Below are 9,596 nucleotides of genomic sequence, written 5' to 3'. Positions count from 1 at the left end.
AATTATTGTTTTCTGTAATCTTATGTCTTTTAAAGAAGTTAAGAAAAGAGTAAAAATATATTTAGGCAGTCTTTTATATTTACCCATATAATTATCTTTTCTGGTGCTCCTCAATTCTGCATATGAAGTTGAGTTACCAACTGCTGATTTCCTTTCCGTCTGAAAGACTTCCTTTAATAGTTCTTGTAACACAGGTCTTATAGCAATGCATTTTCTCAGTCTTTCTTTATCTGAGAATGCCTTTATTTTACCTTCATTTTGAAAAGGATTTTTCTAGATAGAATTATCAGTTGACAAGATGTTATTTTTCCAGCACTTCACATGTATCGTTCCACTACTTTCTGGCCTCTCTTATTTCTGATGAGAAGTCAGCTCTTAACTATATTATTTTCTTCTGTATATGATACTTTTCTCTTGCTGATTTCAAGATTTTTCTTTTCATTTGACTTTATTTTTTTTTAATTTTATTGAGATATATTCACATACCACGCAGTCATACAAAACAAATCGTACATTCGATTGTTCACAGTACCATTACATATTTGTACATTCATCACCAAAATCAATCCCTGATACCTTCATTACCACACACACAAAAATAACAAGAATAATAATTAAAGTGAAAAAGAGCAATTAAAGTAAAAAAGAACACTGGGTGCCTTTGTCTGTTTGTTTGTTTATTTGTTTCCTTCCCCTATTTTTCTACTCATCCATCCATAAACTAAACAAAGGGGAGTGTGGTCCTTATGGCTTTCCCAATCCCATTGTCACCCCTCATAAGCTCCATTTTTATACAATTGTCTTCAAGATTCATGGGTTCTGGGTTGTAGTTTGATAGTTTCAGGTATCTACCACCAGCTACCCCAATTCATTAGAACCTAAAAAGGGTTGTCTAAATTGTGCGTAAGAGTGCCCACCAGAGTGACCTCTTGGCTCCTTTTGGAATCTCTCTGCCACTGAAATTTATTTTATTTCCATTCACATCCCCCTTTTGGTCAAGAAGATGTTCTCCATCCCACGATGCCGGGTCTACATTCCTCCCCAGGAGTCATATTCCACGTTGCCAGGGAGATTCACTCCCCGGGGTGTCTGATCCCACGTAGGGGGGAGGGCAGTGATTTCACCTTTCAAATTGGCTTAGCTAGAGAGAGAGGGCCACATCTGAGCAACAAAGAGGCAATCGGGAGGAGGCTCTTAGGCACAATTATAGGGAGGCCTAGCCTCTCCTTTGCAGCAACCGTCTTCTCAAGGGCAAGTCCTGTGATAGAGGGCTCAACCCATCAAACCACCAGCCTGACTATGATATGTCAAGGTGGGGAACTCTTCGTGTTTAACCTGCTTGGGCTTTGTTGAATATCTAGTATCTTTATATTGGTGTTTTCTGTAACATTTGTGAAGTTTTTAGGCAGTCTGTCCCATTCCTTCTGTCCCCCCTTTCTATTATGTTTCATATTATCCCCACAGGTCTCTCATTTTTCTTTAGGCCTTTTTCTCTCCGCTTTTCAGATTGGGTAACTTCCATTGATCTATCATCAAGTTTACTGATTCTTTTTCTGCCATCTCAAATTTTCTATTTTGCTACTTTAGTGGATTTTTTATTTCAGTTATTGTACTTTTCAATTCCAGAATTTCCATTTGGTTCTTTTTAAATTTTCTATTTTTATTAAATAGACTAATAAATGACGGATCATTGTCATCATACTGCCCTTTAATTCTTTAAATATGATTTCCTTCAGGTCTTTGAACATTTTTTTAATAGCTGCTTTGAAGTCTTTGTTTGCTAAGTTCAACATCTGGGCTCACTTAGAGATGGTTTCTGTTAGCTGCTTTTTCCCTGAGTGTGGGGCACATGCTCCTGATTCTTTACATGACTCATCTTTTTTGTTGTTGATAAATGGATATTTTAGATGCCGTATTGTAGCAACTCTAGATTTTTATTTTTGCCCCAAGGGTTTTCTTGTTGTTGTTGTTTTGTAGGTTAGCTTGTGACTTGAGTGGAATCTGTCTTCCCTGCAGTATGCAGCCAATGTCTCTATTCAGCCTTCTAGATGCTTGTTCTTAGTTTTAAGTCTGGCTTCCCAGAGGTCATCCCTATTTCTTCTTGGCTCAGTGGTGAGCCAATAATAGATCAGAAGTTTTGCTCAAACACCATGATCCAGAAAGGCTCCCACTCCGTCAGTGGGTATGTTGGGGAATGTGTTCAAAGTTCAGACCATTTTCAAGTCTACCAGCTTTTACTTTATGCTGGGCCCTCTTGGATCTCTTCTTCAGGTGTACACAGATCAGGAGCATCAAAGGATGTGAAAAAGAGCTCAGACCTTCTCCGTGCTGTCCTGCACACCTGCAGAGCCTTTCACTCAGCCAGCGATGTGTGGTGAGCCCACTTTCTGGATCTCCCTGTTAAGTCTTGTTGAGTTTTGGCTCATCTGCCAGTCTGTTGCTTGCCCCCACATGAACCACAAACTCGGGCTTGCTGAGCCCCTGGCCTTCCCAGTTTGTTCCACTGAGATCACCGCAGATGGCCATGGGGTTCTGTGGTTTTCTTTCCCCACTGGCAGCAAAGCTCCTGGTTTTCCTGGTGTCACCTTTGTGGAGGTTGGGGATGGGGCAATCCCAGGCACAAATGCCACTGACTTTTCATGCCTTCTACCCAAGGTTTAGTAGTTTTCCATGGATGATGCCTTTCACTTTGTTGAATGATGTTGTTCAATTTCCAGACCCCTGAAATGATTGTTTTTGACACTTTTGCCTGGTTTTACCATTGCTTTTTGGGGAGAGGATGTGCCGGACTTCTCACTCTGCCTTATCAGAAGCAATGGGTCCTGACCCTCTTCCTTTCCATTGTGAGCACAGCTGCCAGCAGGGAGGCACACACCCGGCTCAGATGAGCCTGACCCGAGGTGAAGGACATGGACTTTAAACCTGGGACCTTGGCTCTGCCCTCTGCAAGGCACCTGCCCTCTCTGACCTTCAGTCTCCTCTTCCCTTGTCTTAGGACTAGTAAAGACTTTGTACTCGGTTAAGTACAGTACACAAGTAGGGGTTTATTACTGATAGATTGTTCCATTATTAGTTTACAAGTTTTATTATTATTATGGTAGGGTGTTCGGACATCATTTATTGGAAGGATTTCTCAGAAGGGGCTAGTGGGTGGGTGGAGTGTGTGGCTGCCTTATAGGACTTTTGCAAAAAGCAGAGATTTGCATGGATGTGTTCTTCACTTAGACACTGCAGTGGGGAGCAGGGTTGGCTTTTTAAAAATACTTTATTTGGAAATAATTTCAAACTACAGAAAAGTTGCAAGAATAAGAATAGCACAAAGAATACCCTATACCTTTGACCTCAATTAAACTATTGTTAACATTCCACCCAGTTTATTTTATCATTTGCTCTTTCTCTCTGTCTCTTTAGCTCTACAAGTCTAATTTATTTCTGAACCATCTAAGATTGAGCTGCATGCATCACAGACCTTTCCCTTAAATTCTTCAGCATGTTTTGTAAGAATAGAGGAGTTCTCTTACATAAACACAGTGAACTGATCAACGTTGCTACAATGCCCTTAACCAATCTGCCGTCCACATTCCAAATTCGCTGACTGATCCAATAATGTCCTCCATAGCATTTCTTCCCCGAGTACAGGCTCTCCTCTGGGATCAGCTGTTACATTTATTTGTCATGTCTCTTTAGTTTATTTTAATGTGGAACATTTCCATAGTCTGTCTTTTATGTCACTGACATTTTTAAGAGCACGGTGCTTTTTAAAATAGAACACTGCTCATTTTGGGTTTGTCTGATGTTTCCTCCTGATTAGGTTCAGCATGTACATTCTCAGCTGCACACCACATGGGCAATATTGTGTCCTTCTCCAGGTATCACAACCACAGGTATGTGGGGTCCATCTGCCTCTCACAGGGAATGTTATTTTTGATCCCTCATTTGAGGAGCTGTCTGATTAACATGCTCTCTAATTACTCTTTATATCCTTGCAACTAAAAGCAGTGTTGAGAGAGTCACATTAAGATAATGCAAATAGCTTGCTCCAAATTAAAATCTCCCCCCCTAGTTTAGCATCCATGGGTGATTCTTGCCTGATCTGATTTTTAACAGGATGGCTGCAAAATGATAATATTAAACCCCACACTCCCTCCACATTTGCCAGTTGGCATTCAGCTTTCTACTGAAGTAACAGCCCTCCTGCCTCATCATCCATCCATCTATGTATGTGATCTGTCTGTCTATCTATCTATCCATCTTTCTATCATCTATCAATCTGTCATCTGTTTTCTGTCTATCCATCCTTCTATCATCTATTATCTACCCATCTATTATCTATCATCTAGATATGTATCTCTTCTATTTTCTATCATTCTATGTATCTATGTATCTGTTATCTATATATCTGTCATCTATCTCTACCTTTCTATCTATCCATCTATAATCTATTGTCTATCTAGCTATCTTTCTATCATCTATCTATCCATCTATCGTCTATCTATCCATTATCTATCTATACATCTATCTTTCTATCATCTATTATCTATCTATGCTGGTTTGAATCTATTATGTCCCCCACAAAATCCATGTTCTTTAATGCAGTCTTGTGAGGGCAGACTTATTAGTCTCTTGATTAGGGTGGGATGTTTGATTTGGTTGTTTCCATGGAGATGTGACCCACCCAACTGTGGGTGAGACCTTTGATTAGATAATTTCCATGGAGGTGTTACCCTGCCCGTTCAGGGTGGGTCTTCATTAGATCACTGGAGTCCTTTAAGAGAAGTTGAGAGAGACATTTTGGAGAGAAGTCAAGATATGTAATCCAGAGTTTGCCCCTGGGAGAAGCTAAGGGCCAAGACAGACTCAGATGCCTGAAGACACTTGGAGATGCAGACAGAAAGATGTTTGGAGATGTTAAGCTAAGAGATGAAGCCCAGAGTTTGCCCTGCAGAAGCTAAGAGAGGACCCCCAGACACTTAGAGAGAAATGTCCTGGGAGAACAAGCAAGGATGCACAGAGGCTGAGAGAGAGAAGCTGAGAGACAGAAACCCAGAGACATTTTGGAGAAACCCATTTTAAAACCAGGACCTGGGAGCAAAGGACCAGCAGATGCCAGCCATGTGCCTTCCCAGCTGGCAGAGGTGTTCCAGACGCCATTGAGCATTCTTCACTGAAGGTATCCTGTTGTTGAGGCCTTAGTATGGACACTTTTATGACCTTAGAACTGTAAATTTTTAACCTAATAATTCCCCTTTATAAAAGCCAATCCATTTCTGGTATTTTGCATAGTGGCAGCTTTAGCAAACTGGAACACTATCATCTATCATCTAGATCTCTATCTCATCTATTTTCTATCATTCTATCTATCTATCTACCTACCTATCAATTTATCTATTATCTATATATCTCTCATCTATCTCTATCTATCTTTTTATCTTTCTATCATCTATCTTGGCATGTATTATCTGTTATCTATCATCTATCTCTATCATCCATATATCTATCATCCATCTCTATCTTTCTGTCTGTTTCTATCCTCTATTTACCATCTATTATCTATATTTCTGTCTATCTATCTATCTATCAATCTTTCTATCATCAGTATGTACTTGTGGATCCCTTTTTTTTATAGTTTATACTTCACTACTGTACTTAATTATTTTGGTGCTTGTGCCAGTTTGAATGTATTATGTCCCCCCAGCACCGTTATCTTTCATGCAATCTTGTGGGGCAGACATTTTAGTGTTGATTAGATTGGAATTCTTTGAGTGTTTCCATGGAGATGTGCCCCACCCAGCTGTAGGTGATAACTCTGATTAGATATTTCCATGGAGGTGTGGCCCCACCCATTCAGGGTGGGCCTTGATCAGTGGAGCCATATAAATGAGCTGACGGGCAGAGGGAACTCAGTGCAGCTGTGAGTGATGTTTTGAAGAGGAGCAGCAGCCAAGAGGAACACTTAGAAGAAAGCACAGGAGCTGCAGATGAGCGACAGTTTGAAGATGGCCGTTGAAAGCAGACTCTTGCTCCAGAGAAGCTGAGAGAGGACAAATATCCCAAGTGCAACTAAGAGTGAGATTTTTGAGGAACTGCAGCCTAGAGAGGAACATCCTGGGAGAAAGCCATTTTGAAACCAGAGCTTTGGAACAGATGCCAGCCATGTGCCTTCCCAGCTAACAGAGGTTTTCCGGACACCATTGGCCATCCTCCAGTGAAGGTACCCGATTGCTGATGTGTTACCTTGGGCACTTTATGGCCTTAAGACTGTAGCTGTGTAACCAAATAAACCCCCTTTATAAAAGCCAATCTATTTCTGGTATTTTGCTTTCTGGCAGCATTAGCAAACTAGAACAGTGCTCAAATCATTCCAGATTTTGCTAGTGGGAGCCCCATCAAGTTGGCTCCTGAGCCTTTGTGACATGGCACTTTTTTTTTTTTTTAGCACGTCCTTGCTTTCTGACATAATAAGATGGGCCAGGCTCCTCTCGTACTTTCCCTGCCCCACCCAGAACCAGTCATTTTTCCAAGGAGCCCTGGTTCCTTTGAGTAGGGGGTGGTATTGAAAACTAAGATCTGGGAAACAAATATCAAAGCCACAGGGCTTTAGGCCTCTCAGCAGGCATGTCTAGGAAGGATATGCACATATATAGACACCTGTGTGTTCCCGTGCAGCCACATGGGCACACACCTCATGTACACATGTGCATATCCATCACATTCCAGGGGCCCAGAGTTCCCACCAAACCTCCAATCCTAGCCCCTCCCAGCTGACTGCTTCCTTGCCCTCCCCCACTCCAGAGTTGGGCTCCAAAACATCACACATCTACCCATTTACTCAGTCCTGTAATACATACTCGATGGTGTTTGGATTGCCTTGGCCATTTCACTGCGTGATAGTCTGAAGCTGTACGGACCCCAGAGAAGATCGTGTTCTTAAATTTAACCCATTCCTGTGGGTGTGGACCCTTGTAAGGAGGATATATGGGTGAGTAGGATCTTAAGTCGAGATGTGACCCACCTCATTTGGGGTGGGCTTCCTCCTCTTACCAGAGTCCTTCATAAGATAAAGACAGAGAGAAGACAGAAAAAAGCCCCAGAGACGCTAAGAGATGAAATTCAGAGAAGAAAGTCAGAAAGAAGCTGAAAGACAAGGAAACACACAGAAGCTCAGGGGGAAGCCACCGAAGCCAGAAGCTGGAGGCAACAGAACCGGGAGAGAAGGGGGACACCAGCGGATGTCACCGTGCGGCGGCGGAGCTGAGGGTTGCCGGCAGCCAGTCTTCGGAGAGTGCGGTCGCAGTTGACTCGTCTGGGGGGGGGGGGGGTGGCGGCCGGTTGCTAAATCCTAGGCTCTCGGCGTTGCTCTGAGGGTACCGGCGGCGGGGGCTCTTTCCCGGAGGCGAGGGCGAGGCGGGGGACTGGGCCCGGTCCCCGGCGGTGGCGTGCAAGGTGTGGAGGGCGGCGAGAAGGAACAGGCGGGACACGTTTCTTTGAGGGTGAAGAAGCCAAGAGAGTTTATTAGGGGAGAGTACAAGCTTATATCGGGCGGTTTAGAGGGCGGGGTAGCTGTAGGGGTTAAAGGCTTGGATTGGTTCTGAGAGGGCGCGGAGGTTGATTGAAAAGGGGTGGGAGTTGCTCCGGTAACGAAGAGGGTGGAGGGTGCGGGTAAGGCACCGGGGGGGGGTTTTTCTCCGGCAAGCCCTCCCCAACGGTTGTACTTTGGGGTGAGGAAATGGGGCCTGCATTCGGCTCCACTTTCTCAGGCCCGGGGGGCCGTGGAGGGCGCTACCACCCGTGCCCCACTACCTTTCCTAGGGGCTGATCAGTTCCCCGGCCCAGGCCCGCCAAGTCGGAACTTGATAACAGTGTCCCGCAGGAGAGAAAGCTTTGCCTGTCGATGCCTTAATTTGGACATTTTCATGGCCTCAGAACTGTAAGCTTGTAAGTTAATACATCCCCATTGTAAAAACCAACCTGTTTCTGGTATATTGCATTTGGGCAGCTTTAGCAAACTAAAACACACTGTAAAAGAGAAAAAGAAACTGCTAAAAAGAATTCTAGATTTGTTTGCACTTTTCTTCATTGCTGCCCTCAGACCTCACCCCAGACTGAGGCTATTTAGTTAAAAACTGTGCCCAGAAGTTACTTGGGTGAGTTCTTTATTTCTTTTATGTTTTCAGTGTGCTTATGGTATTCATTTGAAATATATTTAGGTTCACTTTTTAAAATTTGCTTTGCTTTCAATTTTGTATTTTCCCCATTCTTGTCCTAATTAATTTAATTTGATTGAATATGTAGAACATCAATGTGCTTCCAAACATCTAATCTGCACAAAAAGATGTGATCAGAGAAGTGTCCCTTCCTCCCTGCCCTCTCCTAGGGAACTAATTTAATTGTTTTCTTGGGATTTCTTCCTGTGTTTCTTGTTCTGAAAATCGGCAGGCGCATCTCACTTTTCCTTCATATTCATAAAGGGTGTGACGTGTGTGCACTGTATATGCTGTTTGCACTGGCTTTCTTTGTGCAGTGTGTCTAGCAATCACACCACATCAGCTCACACAACCATCCTCGTTCCTTTTTACAGCTGCGTAATGCTCCACTGTGCATTTGCCAGTTTATTCAGCCTGTTTCCTGCTATTGCACAGGTAAGTTTCCAATATTTTGCAATTACAAATAATGCTCTAATCCATACCTTGTGCCTCTGTATTTATGGATTGTTGGGGTATACCTTCAGGTTAAATTACCGGGAATGGAATTGCCAAAATGAAGGGTAATTATGTATGTAGATTTGCTGGATGTTGCTGCATTTCCCCCCAGGAAGTTTGCACCGTTTTGCATCCCCACCAGCAGTGTCTGTGGGAGTCTGTTTCCCCATAGTTCCACCGGCAGGGCAGGTTGTCAGACTTCTCAACTTTTGCCAATCCGGTGGGTGAGAAACGGTATCTCAATGTAGCTTCAATTTGCATTTCTCTTATTACAAATGAAGCTGAACACTTTTCAGTGCTGAAGGGCCAATTTTATTATCTTTTTTTTGAATCACTCATGTTTTTGCTCACTTTTCTATAGGCTTTTTGTGTTTTATTTCTTAACTTTTAAGAGCTCTTTTTATATTAGGGATATTAAAAGTCCCAAATATTTTCTCTTACTTGTCATTTGTTTTTAATTTTGCTCATGGGTGTGTGTGTGTGTTTTTTTTGCCATGCAAAATTCATTGATTTTTGCACAGACAGGTTTGTCAGTATTTTCTTCCACTGTGTCTGTATATTTAGTCACAGAAAGCTTTTCCCTATGTTCTGGTTGTAGAGTGATTCACCCATGCTCGGTTCTAGTATTTGCATGTTTAAATCTTCCACATCATATCTCTGATCCACGTGGCGTTTATTCCTGGGCATGGAGTGAGAAGTGGATCTAATTTTATCTTTTCCCAAATGCCAGATGGAGATCTAGTTGTCCCAGCACCATTTATTCGAAAGACCACAGTTGTGGCTGTGCTTGGAGACACCTCTTTGACCACAGGCTGCTCTCCCTGTGCGGTGGGGTCTGTCTCAGGCCTCCCTTCCCCACCATCACCTGTCTACACAGCAGTAGCTCGCTGTTTTAAT

The 9,596-nt window shown here is 42.8% G+C and overlaps 1 long non-coding RNA gene across 1 annotated transcript; it reads left to right on the top strand.

Annotated features, from left to right (window-relative positions):
* Positions 1 to 2,280: 2,280 nt before the first annotated feature.
* On the top strand, positions 2,281 to 7,847 carry LOC119528520. Its single transcript, XR_005215735.1, has 3 exons — positions 2,281 to 2,374; positions 3,812 to 3,884; positions 7,810 to 7,847. It is a non-coding gene; the product is annotated as an uncharacterized LOC119528520 (long non-coding RNA).
* The last annotated feature ends 1,749 nt before the right edge of the window (positions 7,848 to 9,596 follow it).

Source organism: Choloepus didactylus, chromosome 3 (genome assembly GCF_015220235.1).
Source record: "Choloepus didactylus isolate mChoDid1 chromosome 3, mChoDid1.pri, whole genome shotgun sequence".
Lineage (NCBI taxonomy): Eukaryota > Metazoa > Chordata > Mammalia > Pilosa > Megalonychidae > Choloepus > Choloepus didactylus.
The sequence above is the reverse complement of the archived record's forward strand: the minus strand, read 5'-3'. Positions and strand labels throughout refer to the sequence as shown.